We start from the raw sequence: 16698 nt of genomic DNA, 5'->3' as shown, positions 1-16698 counted from the left end.
ATAGTTTTAGTTTAATTATAATATATATACTAATAAAATATTATCGGACTATTAAAATAATTTAATTTTTGTAATTATTATTAACTTTAAATGCTATATATTGTTATCATAATAATGATAGTATACAAACTTTACACTTCTATAATGATTATTCAAGTATTCTAATAATCTTAATGCATCAAACTTAATTTTATATTACCAAGTATCGTTTAATTTAGTCCAATTTTTTCTACACGTTCTAAAAAGTTGGCAACTCATGCTACTTCTAATAATAATTTATTATCCGTTCAGACTCCAGAGTTTACCAACATGCCCTTTTTTTTGGGAAAAAGTACTTTTTTTTTTTTTTTAGTATGTATAAGAAATAGGCCAATGGTTTCTTTCACCATTCCATAAAGACCAAACAATCAAATCTTTATCTACTGCTTTTTCAAATATTTATCTAGCTTTCTTGATGCTTCCACACATGGAGTACATGTGTACCAGAGATGTTTAAATTTGTAGATTATATTCCAATCCATTTGGTCTAAAATTTATTCGAACAAGCCTTTTAAACAAATGCAATGCCTCCAATGGGTGATCATCTTGCAATCATTGATGTCCATGAGAAAATGCTTTTTTTTGATAAACTCGAATTAAATATTCTTCTAACAGATATAAGGTTATAACAAATTAAATATCTATTTTGCATACATAGTTGTTACGGTGGGTAACCGGAGATTAATGGGCTGGATGGCGTTGGTTGGCCCAAACGTATAAAGGAGGAAGCTTTCGAGCGGGTCTGCAACTCAGTGCCCTCCGTCCGACTTATGAGTGTGGAAGAATGGGGGGTGGTACCTGCAAAGACACTCCGATGCCTAAGTTAGCAAGGTGTTAGCAGGTCTAGAGAGTATTGGGACTTAGAGATACCTGAGGGGTGTCAGGGTATTTATAGTGGTGAACCAATAACCACCGTTGGAGTAGTGCCACTTTTCTAGGGTGTTAACCATCCCTTTATCTTAGGGAAGTTAAGATATGGCTCGTGAAAGTGGTTAGAGAGATTCTAGGGGCAGTTACTCATTCAAATGAGTGCTTATCTGCCAGCTAACCCTCGTTCCCGACTTCTTTAGAACAAGTCATGACGAGTACCGACTTCGTAGTGGCTGATCTGGTGAAAGGTGAGGTCAACCCAAAAGGGTTGACCTTTTTACTTGGATCATGGGCCTTAATCGTTGGGCCAGGGTATGAACAGTGCCCCTACTCGAGCCCAATTTCTCTTTAAGATTTGGGTTCGAGTATACTACTCAAGGTTGTAACCGACTTGTTGGGGGACCAACGTGATGTTCTAAAACCGACGTGACTTTTCGTGACCCTTTGGTTCTGACAGTTATGTCTAATCAAGCGTCGTGTCCGTTAGGGATGTGCGTAGGGATTGATGATCTTGGTAACGGTGCATTTTCATTAATGACTGCCCCGTTTTTACCATTGTGCCCCTGACGTACTTATAAATACTTTCCCTCTCTTTCATCGTTTCATTTCTGCGATTTTTCAAATTTCCCCTTCATTCGTTCGTGCTGCATTTTTGCATCTTCGAAGGCTTTCGTTTTCTCCAACCCTCATTTTCGGATAAAGGTTAGTTCTTTTTGTAACATGCTTTTCTATTTGCATGCCTTTATTTTGTAGATAGGTTGGTTTGTAGACTTTGGTTCCGTATCCCCTCCTGTAGAGACCGTGTTTTTTATTTTCCTTTTCTTTTTCCCTTGTAGGTTTTTGTTACCTTTTTAAGAAAAAGAAATGGCTTTCGTAGATATCCTTTCTCAGTGGGTTGATGTCACGGTCCTAGGGGAGGAACCCTTGGTCGATACTGAGTTTATCACCAACCTTCGTACTCATCACAGAATTTGTACTTCTGAGGAGGACGAGCCGAAGTATGAGTTGGTAGTCCCGGGTCCTGAAGACCGGGTTTGCTTTGGGAGGGTCAATGAGGCGGTCCCTCATTTTTTCTTTATGTATGAGTGTATGATCACCCGTTTGGGTGTTTTTCTTCCTTTTTCAAACTTTGAGATATCTGTTTTGCATCACTGCCGAGTTGCCCATACCCAGCTTCACCCCAACTCTTGGGGTTTCTTGAAAATTTATCAATTTATTAGCCAAGCTTTGGAGTTCCCGACTTCTTTGAAGATTTTTTTTCTATCTCTTCCATATGACCAAACCCTTCAGTGGGCTAAACAATAAGCAACAGTGGGTGTCTTTCCGAGCCATACAGGGTCGGAGAGTTTTTACCCTTTTTGACGAATCCTTTCATGACTTTAAAAATTATTTTTTCAAAGTTCAAGCTGTAGAGGGTCACCACCCCTTTTTCCTGGATGATAATTCTTCTCCCCGCTTCCCTTTGTACTGGCTGGAGGCCTCCCCCTGCGAGAAATATGGTCTGGATGACCTGGATGAGGTAGAAGCGGCCATTGTGGGGTTCCTCCGAGAAGTATGAGGGAGGGCCCCATACTTAGACACTAAAAAGTTTCTCCAGGGGTCTCCGACCTTTGTCCAGGCATAGCTAGGTAGCTTTTATTTGTTTGTTAGATTACCGACTTGTCTGATTGACCTTTCCGACTTGTCTTAACCTATTATCTATTATTTTTTCAGAGATGGTGAAGGCAAACGCGCAGGAGTCTTACCAGAGAGTCCAGGAGGCTAAAGCAAGGTCTCGCGCCAGGACGGGTGGCGCCAGGGCGGTTATCTCTCCTCCTCCTCCTCCTCGGAACGCTGGGACTCCTTCTCAGCCCATTGTGATTTCTTCTTCAGCTTTCTCTCAGCCGCCCCCCTCCGCCCGATCTTCTCCTGAGCCAGAGAAGAAGAAGCGCAAGGCTTTAGAGTCTGGCTCTTCTGGTGAGGTTAAGGCGCATGCTCTTGCATTTGTCCGAAAGAACATCTATCCCATGCTCGTATAAGCATGGATGATGTTTCTGTTCGGCGCCACCTTACCACTCTGGTTGAGGAGAGCCTCAAGGCGGCGGGGGTTTGTGGCAAACTCTTAGATATTTTTGAGAAGGCTCCTCTCATCTCTTTAGGGATGACCTCGAGGGTCGCGGAGCTGGAAGGAAGGCTTCTTTTATATCAAGAGCAGGAGAGGGAGTTGAAGGAGGAAGTTGCCAAGTTGAAGGAGGAGAGGGATAGCCTCCGGGAGAAGGAGAGGAAATTGCAAGCCCAATGCAACATGGAGGTGGGCTTGAGGAAGACAGCACAGGACAGCTACCAAAGTTTATTTAACGATCTTGTGTCTGTAAAAAATGAGCTGCTGAATTCTCAGAGGGCCTACACCGAGTTGGAGGACTCTATTGCTGATGGGGCTGAGGAGGCTTGGAGGATCTTTAGGGAGCAGGTCGGAGTCATTGCTCCTGGCCTGGACCTTTCCCCTTTAGATCCTGATAAAGTTGTCATTGATGGTGCCATTGTGGATCCCCCTGTCCCCGAGATCATTTCCGAGTCAGAATTGAAGACTCGGGGACAGAGAATTATAGAGTCCCCTCCTCGCCCTAAGGACGCTCTGAGTTCTTCTACAGTTCCTCCGACTTCCTCTTCGTCTCCTATGGATGCCTCTCTTTCCGGTCCTGGTGGCGCTCCTCCTACCTCTGGTGGTGGTGATCTGTCTACTCCTCTTGCAAAAAAGTAATTTGTTGGCTATTTGGAGGCCCGGCCTGTGTGTCCCCTCTTTTTTAAACTCTTTATTTATTTTTGGGTAGTGTTTGAACAATTTTTTGGCCTTTTAGGGCCATAAACAAAACACTTCATAATACCCTTTTTAATAAGGGTTTACGTTAAAAAATAAGTACCCTTTTTTGGATAAGGGTTTAAGTTACCTTATGTGTGCATGCCTTTCTGATTGCAATTTTTTCGAATTCCCCTTGATCTTTTCTGAAAAAACCTTTTCTTTGGCTTGTTTGCCTTTTTGAACCTTTTTGTTTTAAGGATCTTTAGGACAGCCTTTTAATCTTTTCTTGGGTTTTTTCCTACCTCTCTTTGTTATTCCTAGTACTCAATTTCGTTTCATTGAGTTTTTATGACTTAGGTTATTTTTGCGATTCGTTTTCTTCTTCTACTCGGTTTTTTATTTCGACTTATGAGTCGGAATGTTTCTGAGTTTCTTACGATCAACTTATATAACCTCTTTACACCGACTTGTGCCTCGTCGTTTTATCCTGACGACCATCTAGGTCGGTTCGTGGGATTTTCACATTTTGTCGAGCTTAAGTCGGCGCGTTTCGTAGAAAGAGAAAGCAACAAAGGAATTTTAGAGGTATTTGTAAGCTAAAAAGATTTTTATTAATTGGGGAGGTACTTCATTGCTACTAAGGGTTTTGACAGTCTATTTCCCTTAGCCCCTACTATGATGCCTCGTTAAAAACCCTTTCTCCATAAAAAACCCTTTGGTTTTGGGAAAAAATCATGAAGTTGGGAAAAGAGTACATCAGGGAGTAGAGTTCGCTTTTAGCTATAGTACCTTTTCATATTACAAGCATGCCACGACCTTGGTAACTCGGTGCCGTCCAGGTCGGTCACTTTATAATAGCCTTTTCCTAAGACCTCATTGATTTTGTATGGTCCTTTCTAATTTGCAGCGAGCTTTCCTTCCCCTGATTTGTTGACTCCAATGTCGTTTCTGATCAAGACCAAGTCACTTGGGGTGAATGCTCTTCGAATGACTTTTTTGTTGTATCTTGTAGCCATCCTTTGTTTCAACGCTGCTTCTCTTATCTGAGCTTCTTCTCGGACCTCGGGAAGCAAGTCGAGCTCCTCTTTATGCCCCTGTATATTTCCGATCTCGTCATGGAGAATCACTCTCGGGCTTTGTTCGTTGACTTCTATTGGGATCATGGCTTCTACGCCATAAACTAGTCGGAAGGGTGTTTCTCCAGTGGCGGATTGGGGGGTTGTCCTGTAAGCCCATAGCACTTGTGGGAGCTCTTCGGCCCAGGCTCCTTTTGCATCTTGTAATCTTTTCTTCAGTCCTGCCAGTATGACTTTGTTGGCTGCCTCGGCTTGCCAATTGGCTTGCGGGTGTTCCACCGAGGTGAACTGGTGTTTGATTTTCATACTGGCTACTAGGCTTCTAAAGGTAGAGTCGGTGAATTGGGTTCCATTATCTGTAGTAATGGAATGAGGTATCCCATACCTTGTGATGATATTTTTGTAGAGGAACCTCCGACTTCTTTGTGCGGTGATGGTGGCCAATGGTTCTGCTTCTATCCACTTTGTGAAATAATCTATTCCCACGATCAGGTATCTGACTTGTCCTGGCGCCTGGGGAAAAGGTCCTAACAAATCCATTCCCCATTTTGCAAAAGGCCATGGAGAAGTGATACTGATGAGCTCCTCCGGGGGAGCCACATGGAAATTTGCATGCATCTGGCATGGTTGGCACTTTTTCACAAATTCCATGGCATCTTTCTGCAAGGTCGGCCAGTAGAATCCGGCTCGGATCACTTTTCTGGCTAGTGACCTTGCTCCGAGATGATTTCCGCAGATCCCACTGTGGACTTCTTCCAACACTTCGGTGGTTTTTGAGGTCGGTACACATTTTAATAATGATGTTGATATCCCCCTTCTGTAGAGGATATTTCTCACCAAAGTGTAATGTTGTGCTTCCCTTCGGATCTTCTTGGCCTCTTTCTCCTCCTTGGGGAGGATGTCGAATTTCATGTATTCGACCAAGGGGTTCATCCAACCGAGGTTTAATCCGACTACCTTAAGGACCTCTTGTTTGTCTTTTTCTTTTACTACGGAGGGTTTTTGGAGAGTTTCCTGGATCAGACTTCTGTTATTCCCTCCTGGCTTGGTACTTGCTAACTTGGATAGGGCGTCTGCTCTGCTATTTAGATCCCGAGTTATGTGTTTGACCTCGGTTTCTGCAAAGTGCCCAAGATGTTCCAGAGTTTTTTCCAAGTACCTTTTCATATTTGGGTCCTTTGCCTGATACTCTCCACTTATTTGGGAAGTCACCACTTGCGAGTCGCTGTATATCATCACTTTTGTAGCACCGACTTCTTCCGCCAGCTTCAATCCAGCAATCAAGGCTTCATACTCTGCCTGATTATTTGAAGCTGGGAATTCGAATTTGAGGGAGACCTCTATCTGGGTTCCTCTTTCATCCACCAGTATTATGCCTGCACCGCTTCCTATTTTGTTTGAGGATCCATCTACATAGAGTTCCCATGTAGTTGGTTTCTCCTCTTGGTCTCCTGCGTATTCTGCGATGAAGTCGGTGAGGCACTGGGCTTTAATCGCCATCCGAGTTTCATACTTCAAGTCGAACTCGGAGAGCTCTATTGCCCATTGAACCATTCTCCCTACAACATCCGTCTTTTGGAGGATTTGCTTCATGGGTTGGTTCGTGCGGACTCTTATGGTGTGAGCTTGAAAGTAAGGTCGTAGCCTTCGTGAGGCTATCACTAAGGAGTAGGCGAACTTCTCTAGTTTGTGGTACCTTAGCTCAGGGCCTTGTAGAACTTTACTGATAAAATATACTGGGTGCTGTCCGACCTCGTCCTCTTTTATCAGGGCCGACGAGACGGCCTTGTCTGCTACAGATAAGTATAGGACGAGGTCTTCCCCAGCTGTAGGTCGGGTCAGAATAGGAGGTTGGCTCAAGAATCTTTTGAACTCCTGGAACGCCTCCTCGCATTCAGGCGTCCATTCGAATTGACATCCCTTTCTCAATAAGGAGAACAGTGGAAGGGATTTTAGTGCTGATCCTGCCAAGAATCTGGAGAGGGCTGCAAGTCGGCCATTCAGCTGCTGGACCTCTCTTAAACAAGTCGGGCTTTTCATCTCCAGGATAGCTCTACACTTGTCGGGATTAGCTTCAATCCCTCTTTGTGTTAGCATAAACCCTAGGAATTTTCCTGCCTCTACCGCGAAGGCACACTTTGCGGGATTTAGTCTCATCCCGTGTAACCTTATGGTGTCGAAGACTTGTGAGAGGTCTGCCAAGAGGTTGACTTCTTTCTTGGTCTTTACCAGCATGTCGTCGACGTATACTTCCATTAGGCTCCCAAGGTGAGATGCAAACACCCTATTCATCAGCCTCTGGTATGTGGCTCCTGCGTTTTTCAATCCAAACGGCATGACCACGTAGCAAAAATTAGCTCTGGGCGTGATGAATGATGTTTTCTCCTGATCTGGCTCATACATCGGGATTTGGTTATACCCCGAGTAGGCGTCCATGAATGACAAGTATTGATACCCCGAGCTGGAGTCTACCAGGGTGTCAATACTTGGCAGTGGATAAGGGTCCTTGGGACAGGCCTTATTTAAGTCGGTATAGTCGACACACATTCTCCATTTACCATTTTGTTTTTTGACTAGCACTACATTGGCTAGCCATGTTGGGTGCTTGACTTCTCTGATGAAGCCGGCTTCTAGGAGCGCTTGTACTTGCTCTTCTACAATTAGGGCTCGTTCTGGGCCGAGCTTGCGTCTTCTTTGTTGTACAGGTCGGGACCCCGAGTAAACCGAGAGCTTATGGGACATGAGCTCGGGGTCTATCCCAGGCATGTCGGAGGCCTTCCAGGCGAAGAGATCGAAGTTATCTCTTAGGAGCTTAGTCAACCCTTGTTTTAGGGTTTCCCCTAGGTTAGCCCCTATGTGAGTATTTTTTCCCTCCTCTTTGCCGACCTGTATCTCCTTGGTTTTTCCTCCCGGTTGTGGACGCAGCTCCTCTTTAGCCCTTGCGCCTCCGAGCTCTACTGTGTGAACTTCTCTGCCTTTTCCTCTCAGATTTAGGCTTTCATTGTAGCATTTCCTTGCCAATTTCTGATCTTCCCTTACCGTTGCTATCCCCGCTGAGGTCGGGAATTTCATACAAAGGTGAGGAGTGGATACCACCGCTCCGAGTCGATTAAGGGTAGCTCTGCCGATTAAAGCGTTATATGCTGACCCTACATCGATGACTATGAAGTCTATACTTAGAGTTTTTGATTTTTCCCCTTTTCCAAAAGTGGTGTGAAGGGGCAAAAATCCCAGTGGCTTTATGGGCGTGTCACCTAATCCGTACAAGGTGTCGGGGTAAGCTCTTAACTCTTTTTTATCCAACCCTAGTTTGTCGAAAGCGGGCTTGAAAAGAATGTCCGCTGAGCTTCCTTGGTCTACTAGGGTTCTGTGGAGATGAGCATTTGCTAGGATCATAGTTATTACCACTGGATCATCGTGTTCAGGGATTATTCCTTGCCCATCTTCTTTTGTGAATGAAATGGTGGGGAGGTCGGATGACTCTCCGCCGACCTGGTAGACTCTCTTGAGTTGCCTTTTGCGAGAGGATTTGGTGAGTCCCCCTCCCGCGAACCCTCCTGAGATCATATGGATATGTCTCTCCGGGGTCTGTGGTTGTGGGTCTCTTCTATCCACATCATCTCGCTTTCTCTTTCCATGGCTGTCCGACCTTTCTGAGATATCTGTCAAGCCGACCTTCTCTAGCCAGCTTTTCTATCACATTTTTGAGGTCGTAACAGTCATTTGTGGAGTGACCATATATTTAATGGTACTCACAGTAGTCGCTGCGGCTCCCCCCTTTTTTATTTTTAATGAGTCTGGGGGATGGCAGCCTTTCGGTGTTACAAATCTCTTTGTATACATCCACTATAGAAACTTTCAGAGGAGTGTAAGAGTGATATTTTCTTGGTCTATCGAGACCGAGTTCTTCCTTCTTCTTGGTTTCCCTCTCTCTCTCTTTTGTTGAGAGAGGGTGCCCAGGTCGCCAACTCAGGTCTCTCAACTTAGCATTTTCCTCCATGTTGATGTACTTTTCAGCTCTCTCCTGTACATCACTTAGAGAGATGGGGTGTCTTTTGGATATGGACTGTGAGAAGGGACCTTCTCTGAGCCCGTTGACTAACCCCATTATGAATGCCTCGGTGGGCAGGTCTTGAATCTCTAAACATGCTTTGTTGAACCTTTCCATGTAGGCTCGTAAGGATTCTCCTACCTCCTGCTTTATTCCCAGGAGGCTTGGTGCATGTTTTACTTTGTCTTTCTGGATAGAGAACCTCATCAAGAACTTCCTGGAGAGGTCTTCAAAACTGGTAACCGACCTCGGGGGGAGGCTGTCGAACCACTTCATCGCCGCTTTCGACAAGGTTGTCGGGAAAGCTTTGCATCGCGTAGCATCAGAAGCATCAGCCAGGTACATCCGGCTTTTAAAATTGCTCAAATGATGCTTCGGATCAGTGGTTCCGTCGTAGAGGTCCATATTGGGGCTTCTAAAGTTTCTTGGAACTTTTGCCCTTATTATGTCCTCACTAAAAGGATCTTCCCCCCTAGGGGCGACTCTTCTCTACCGTCACGGGAGTTCTGACCTTTGAGGGAGGATTCTAACTTCAAGAGTTTTCTTTCTAACTCTTTTCGTCGCTCCATCTCCTCTTTTAGGTTCTTTTCGGTCTCCTTTTGTCGCTCCCGTTCCTGTTCTAATTGCTCGAGGCGACTGTGGACTAATCCCATGAGCTCAGTTGCATGGGATGGTCCCTCTTTCTCTGATTCGCGCCCTTCTGAAGAATTCACCTTCGGATTTTTTATTCCGGAGGTGCCTTCCCTGTGTTGGTCATTGGCTTCCTGGTGAAGGGTCAGGTCTGCCTCATTGTTTCCGGTGTTCAGATTCTCTTGTTCAGAATCTGTCTCTACATGACCCTCTTCAGGGGATCTATCCGCCATCTCTGGTTGATCTCTCGGGTCCCCGGCAACGGCGCCAATGTTACGGTGGGTAACCGGAGATTAATGGGCTGAATGGCATTGGTTGGCCCAAACGTATGAAGGAGGAAGCTTTCGAGCGGGTCTGCAACTCGGTGCCCTCCGTCCGACTTATGAGTGTGGAAGAATGGGGGGTGGTACCTGCAAAGACACTCCGATGCCTAAGTTAGCAAGGGTGTTAGCAGGTCTAGAGAGTATTGGGACTTAGAGATACCTGAGGGGTGTCAGGGTATTTATAGTGGTGAACCAATAACCACCGTTGGAGTAGTGCCACTTTTCTAGGGTGTTAACCGTCCCTTTATCTTAAGGAAGTTAAGATATGGCTCGTGGAAGTGGTTAGAGAGATTCTAGGGGCAGCTAACCCTCGTTCCCGACTTCTTTAGAACAAGTCGTGACGAGTACCGACTTCGTAGTGGCTGATCTGGTGAAAGGTGAGGTCAACCCTTTGGGTTGGACCTTTTTACTTGGATCCTGGGCCTTAATCGTTGGGTCAGGGTATGAACAATAGTTATTAGCAAATTTTCAATAAACTCCTCTTTATCGCATCCACGTCTGAGTACAAAAGTAACTTGAAAATACACAAGTTTAAGTTTGAATAATAGACAATTATTCGATTTGTTTTCATTAATACTTCAAATATCCAAAACTGATTCATGTGATATAATTTATTATTTTTTAACATCAGAAATCTTATTTTTTAAAATATGAAATATAATTGACTATTTTAAAATATTAGAATGTAATACAAATTGACTAACATAAATATTAAAATTAATTTACATACTTTTTTCATATTCCATTAAGTATATCTTATATTTAAATTTGTATATTTATTAATTAATTAATTAATTTCGTGAAAGAAAGGAGGCTTTCCTTATAAATCCATGTACCAAATTTGCCTGTTTTGATATTAATATTGTGAATTACTTTGCCTGTGATGACATCAAAGGAAGCCAATTCATCGCCGTTGATATAAAAGATTACATCACATTTGTTGCCCATTCTGAATGCACAAAATTCTGGAAAAGGTCCAAATCTAAATGTGAAAAGCTTCACCCAAGATTCCTTCGCACCAATTTCACTCAATGGATATTTCAATGCGACTATTCTTAGTAAAGGAGGAAATCAGAGTAACACACTTGTTAAGTATTACCAAAGTTCTGGTAGGACCCATCATCATTTTCTCGCAGCCAAACAATTGATGTGGTTCGAAATGTTTCATTGCTGAGGTTAAATGACACAACTACTTATTCTTCGAGTTCATTCATGGCAAACTCGCTACCCCATTAGTGGCATACTCCATTCAAATACGCTATAAAAGCTTTACTTACATTTTTTTTTTTAGTCATTTCAAGATCAAGTTTTTTCTAACAATTACTTTTTAGACTATAAATTTGTCAAATTGTTAGAACAGACTCTTCTAATAACATTGGATCATAAATATAATATACACATTGAATCATTTTATAATCATCATTCACATTATCATAACCAAATTCATGAACACTTACATGCTGATCATAGCCGGGCTCATCATCAGTAATACCCGGAAGAATAATTTTACGCTCGTGGTTTTGAGATTCCAAAGTCCTATTATTACATCAGGACATGGTCGTGTATAGTGACATATAATGTCATTAACACATTCTAGAATCTGGCCGGGACCATAACTCTTAAACAGAGTTGGCAAAACTAATGTAACCATGTTTTCATATCTCTCTCCAGAAAGCAAATGCACATTATTTTCACTATCGACTTTTTACCCTTTGGTAAAATAATCTCCATAAAAGGAGAGACAATGAGTGGGCAGTTTTAAATTTTAAATTCTCGTAGTACATGCTCTTAAAATTAGAATTTTTAAGTAAATTTAATCAAGACTTTCGCACCCAACTAAATTGTTTTAAGGATTTAACGGGTAATTTTACTAGAATTTTTAGTACAAGATCATTAGAAATTTGATCGTTATGATTTGTCATTTGCATTGAAAAAAAAAGAATAGAAACAAACGGATATTAGGGTCTTGTGCTTGTGGTGTGCCTTTTAAAATGTAACGAAAAATAAATTAGATTTCAACATAAAGTTTAGAAAAATTTTAATGGTATTACGTTTTTCTAGTTCTATTTGTTTCTCTTCTAATTAAGATCTCTAATATATAGGACTAAACATCAATTTGATTGGGAATATATATAGCATATCTAAATAGAATAAGAAAAAAAAAAAGGAAACCCATATAAATTGTATGTACTTGAATTGCATTTGCAAACACAAATATAAATGTATAATTATTATTCACAAGTGTAATTATCCATACCATGTATATAATAACTAATAAAATTGACATTATAATTTTAAATTATTTTTAAAAATTAATTTAAATTATAATAATTTAATTAATATAAAAATAACATATTATGCATTGTTTATTTTTTTTAATCTAATGTTAATTATTATAATTAATTTATTTATTAAAATAAAAAATCCTGCAACACTTTATTTTCATAATAATAACTACATCAAGTTTGTATCTTTTCCTTCAAATTCCATTCCCATTTCAGAATTAATCCCACCCCAAATGCCTCCTTCCATTTCATTTCATCATCAAGTTAAGGAACACTTCAACGGTCAAACAATGAATAAAGAATGATGAATCAAACAATCCAGAAGGAACAACATAAAAGAGAGAAAATGCAGCTTTTAATTTTAGCATCCGATTCTTCAGAACAAATGTAAAATAAAGATTCCAATTTTAACTTCATCTCTCATCTGGGCCGTTCTCAATTTCCTCATCTGGGGTTCGTCTTCCTTTTCACCTCATTCCTCTTATTCTCTCGTATTCCTTTTTTTTTTTTTTAAATTGTCCTTATTGTTTTTCCATCAATTGGGGTGTTGAAAGAAGGAAAAGAAAATGTTTTTGGTTTTTATCTTCATTCTCTTCCTCGGTTTTTTTTTTGTTGGGGTGGTGACGGTTGTGGTTGCCGAAGCTTTGGGAATCTTGTGGATCATTGAAGGGCTGCAACGCAAGATCATGAAGGACAAAGACAAAATCTCAGCACCCATCTCATTGGACACTAGTTCGCAAAATGATCCTATCAATCACCTGACTCTACCTTCGAAAAAGAGGTAAGCTTCATGCTTCCACAATTCCTCTTTTTATTGTTTTTTTATTCTGTTGTTATATACATTGTCTTTCATGTAGTAGCTAGCTTGTGTTCTCTCATTTATTTGCGCACCACTTGCTGCTATAGAATTCTTTCTAAAGGAATACTTGAAATTTAATCATAAAAAAGGTACAGAGTTGCATGTTAAAACGAATTGTGTACCTATGTAGCTTTTAAGTAACTTTAGTATTTTAGTATTGCTTGGAGTAATCACTCAAGTTAAGGTAGTTACCATTTCCGGTATGAACATTATTTAGACCTCAAGTTGGTTCTTAAAATGACAAGGGTGATTTTGGTTATCATGATGATAGATATTTGATACCCTTCAAAGACTAAATTAATGTGAAAAATATCAAATTCGATATCCGTTGCACATTTGGAGCACCAATTACTTTTATTATTTCGATTCATTGGCATTTTCTTTCTTTAGGGTGTGATTTGGGTTCTAGAACAATACAAGGTATCAAAGTTCTGGCTGGAAAAGTCAGCTAAAGATCATAAAAGGAAAAGGGAGGTACTGGAGGTTAGCCCTGTTAAGAAGCATGGGAAGATCAAGGGTGAGTCACTTATTCTCACAGAGCATGATGGTTCGGAGACAACCATTTGGCTGAAGGGATGTGTTGTTGAGGCTGTTTCATCATCCAGCCTTCCTTCTAAAAAACGGTAATGTGATGCAGGAAGTCACTTTCGTGATTGCGTGGGGTATAGTTTCCATTCCTATATCCAAACAACATTGTGATGAGATCATTATTTCAATATCATTTTCTTTTGTTTGTGGATATGTTACAATGTGAGAGCTTAGTGAGCTAGCTTGATATAGAGTATTAGGCCAATGATTTATATTACAACATTCATTAGAATCTGATTTAGTGAGCTGTATTCCTCTGCAGAAAACCAGCATACATTCTCTTATTCCTTTTAATTCAGTGCATGTTAAAATGCATATCATTTTGAAAATGGGTTTATTATGAGTTTTCCTGACTTTGAATTCAAAAAGGGATATCTCACTTCCTTTACATCTCACATACATCTTAATGAGAAAAACAAGAAAAAGTTGTTGCTGCTTGGAACATGGGTATCATACTTCATCTGATGTGGAAAGAAACACTTTGTTATGTACTCTTGCTTATTTACTTAGAAAATACGGCGCTTCAAGGTCATTTTTTTATGTTGGGTTTTTCAGGGCAAAAAGATACCCGATAAAAGTTGAAAACAACAAATCTGTGGTATACCATGGAAGCAAATTGCTTTACATATATCTTGAGACGTCATGGGAAAAAGAAGCATGGTGTAAGGCCCTCCGTATGGCTTCACGCGATCAGAGTGAAAAACTTAAGTGGTCTAGTCAGTTGTATGAAGAGTGTCATCGATATCTAGCATCACTAAATATTGAATATCATCCTTTTATCATGAGACCATCAGCAGGATCAAGTTTTGATGGCTTAGAAAAGTCCAGTAAGCCTGATGGATCTTCCTCCAGAATTCCTCAATTTTTGAGTAGAATTACTAAAAAACCGACTTCATTCTTTTGCGCGGTTGTCATGAGATAAACATTGGTGTTTTATTTTATTTTTAAAGAGAAATCCTCACTGAAACCTTCACTTGATTGTGGTTTCTATAAAATAAATGTTGGCCCTTCCTATAAGATAAACCTTATTTCTGGAGGTGCAGTAGTAGAGATTGAAACAAAGCTTGAAGTTGGTGAACCACCGAACGATAAGGGGACGGAATGCTCAAGCAATGCTGGGGGTGCCCCGTCAGATCTTCTTGAAGATCTTAGCAATGGAGACGGAGTGAATGATTCACAAGAGCCAAAAGTAGATGTCAATGGGAACACTGGTAAGCACAAAAATACCGTTAAATCAAATACTTAGTTTGCATTTTCTTCATGTAGTGATTTGTCACGTTTTTACTGAATTATTCCCCACACACCACCCCCCCCCCCCCCCCCCCCCCCAGAAAAAACAAAAATCAAAGTGTTGTGGAAAGCATTAAAGTTAAAGATGTCAATTTGTCCTATGCAGACGTGTCTAAAGTTTCTAGGAGTACATCTTCCTCATTTTATGGATCAAAATGGAAATCTATGTTAAATTCTCTTGCCAAGCATGTTTCACAGGTAGTATCTATTATTCCGTACTTTTTTTCCCCCACAATTCTGTTTATTCAACCTGAAAAAAATGGGAGAATACATAGGTACATGAGGGCAAGAGATCTTTATAAGAACAATAAACAACAGAGAAAAACAACTAGTATGACTGATTGTGTAAATTATCTTTAATTCTATTATATTCTAACATGTCCATATTTCGGTTACCTCTGTGGATTTTTTTTTTACCTATAATAAGACACTTAAACTCTTAAAGTCATGTCACTACAAATCTTGTCTTTGAGCATTTTCATGTTGATAGATACACATGTTTACACATCGAATCATTATCATAATTATAAACAGGTATAGCTTTGTTATGGCCGAAGTAACAGGTTATTTCTTATCTAAAGGTTCCTCTCACTTTGGCAATAAGGATAGTATCCCTCAAAGGGATAATGCGTTTACAACTAAATCCCCCTCCTTCTGATAATTTGTGGTATGGTTTCACATTAATGCCTGATATAGACTTCAACCTGGAATCATGTGTTAGAGATCACAAAATAACTAATGCACGCATCGCCCTGTTCCTGGTCAATCGACTTAAGGTATGATAGCCCCATTTCCATTTGGTTAAGTTATGAATGAATTTTGGTTAAAGATCAATGTTTAACCTGCTGCTGCTTTTAGAATTTACATGCTTTAGATATATCTATGTTTCTTTCTCTTTTAAAGTTTGCTTAGAGGGTGCATGTTCCTTGTTCTCTATGTTGTAACTTGTATAGTCCGACAAGCCTTCAACTTTGCATGTCTTTCTGAAAAGATTATAGTATCTCTACAGGAAGCATTCCGAGAAACTTTAGTGCTCCCGAACTGAGTGCATAAGCATTTCATGGATGCTGGCTGAAAAGGAGAATTGGGTTCCTCGGACTGTTGCTCCATACATGTGGGTTAAACAAGAATGTGGACACGATACCTCTGCTTCAAATGATAAAACTAGCGCAAGGATATTAGTTGATGGTTCGGGGCTAACACCCCAAAACCAACATGGGGCCAAGTCTATAGTAGAACCAGTTAGGAAATCGTTTTCTTTCAGATGAGCATCATCTTCCTCTTGTCCAATAGTATTAAAGAGCAGCAGCCAAAGTTTTGACCAACTGTCAACACCTTTTCTAGAGGCTTACATAATGCAAGAAACTGAGGATTTGAAAGAACTTCCAGCATCTTCCATAGAGAATGAGAATAGAGATGAAACATGGGAAGAGAAGACGGAGGGTATTACTGTCTATCAACCACAAACACTCTATTCTCTGCTTATGGATAAACAAGTTAGTCCATCTGAACAGAAAAAAATCGGGAAGAGGGAAAAGATGTTTGATTTGCGAAAGAGGATGAGCGAGAAGTTGGAAGAAAAGAGGCGTCACTTTGTTGAAAAGATGAGAGGACCATGAGAAAATGAGAACAAAAGTAGAGATCAGAACTCTGATTTCTGTTACTGATTTGTTGATCATGTCAGATATTAGCAACCATTCTTAAAAGAATCTTTTGATTGATGAATTGTACATCTTATAGGTTCTTAGAGGATCTAATTTAACTAGATGTATACTTTACTAAGTGACAGAAATTACTGTTAATGCATTCCATGGAGTTACAAATCCACAGGGTAACATAGAAGATTCATTTAATTGTTGATTAACAAATTATATGACACAGACATGCCATAGAGATTACAGAGAAATG

General features: G+C 40.6%; 2 pseudogenes across 1 annotated transcript; one reads left to right on the top strand and one right to left on the bottom strand.

The window, feature by feature from the left end:
- Positions 1-10551: 10551 nt before the first annotated feature.
- Positions 10552-11690, bottom strand: LOC148566319 (uncharacterized; annotated as a pseudogene).
- Positions 11691-12268: 578 nt separating this feature from the next.
- Positions 12269-16639, top strand: LOC148566318 (uncharacterized; annotated as a pseudogene). Its single transcript, XR_001621380.3, has 6 exons — positions 12269-12834; positions 13303-13535; positions 14056-14711; positions 14897-14988; positions 15372-15566; positions 15800-16639. The product of XR_001621380.3 is annotated as an uncharacterized LOC148566318 (transcript).
- The last annotated feature ends 59 nt before the right edge of the window (positions 16640-16698 follow it).

Source organism: Arachis ipaensis, chromosome B5 (genome assembly GCF_059453495.1).
Source record: "Arachis ipaensis isolate K30076 ecotype BB chromosome B5, ASM5945349v1, whole genome shotgun sequence".
NCBI classification, from domain to species: Eukaryota; Viridiplantae; Streptophyta; class Magnoliopsida; order Fabales; family Fabaceae; genus Arachis; species Arachis ipaensis.
This window is presented reverse-complemented; position numbering and strand designations above follow the sequence as displayed.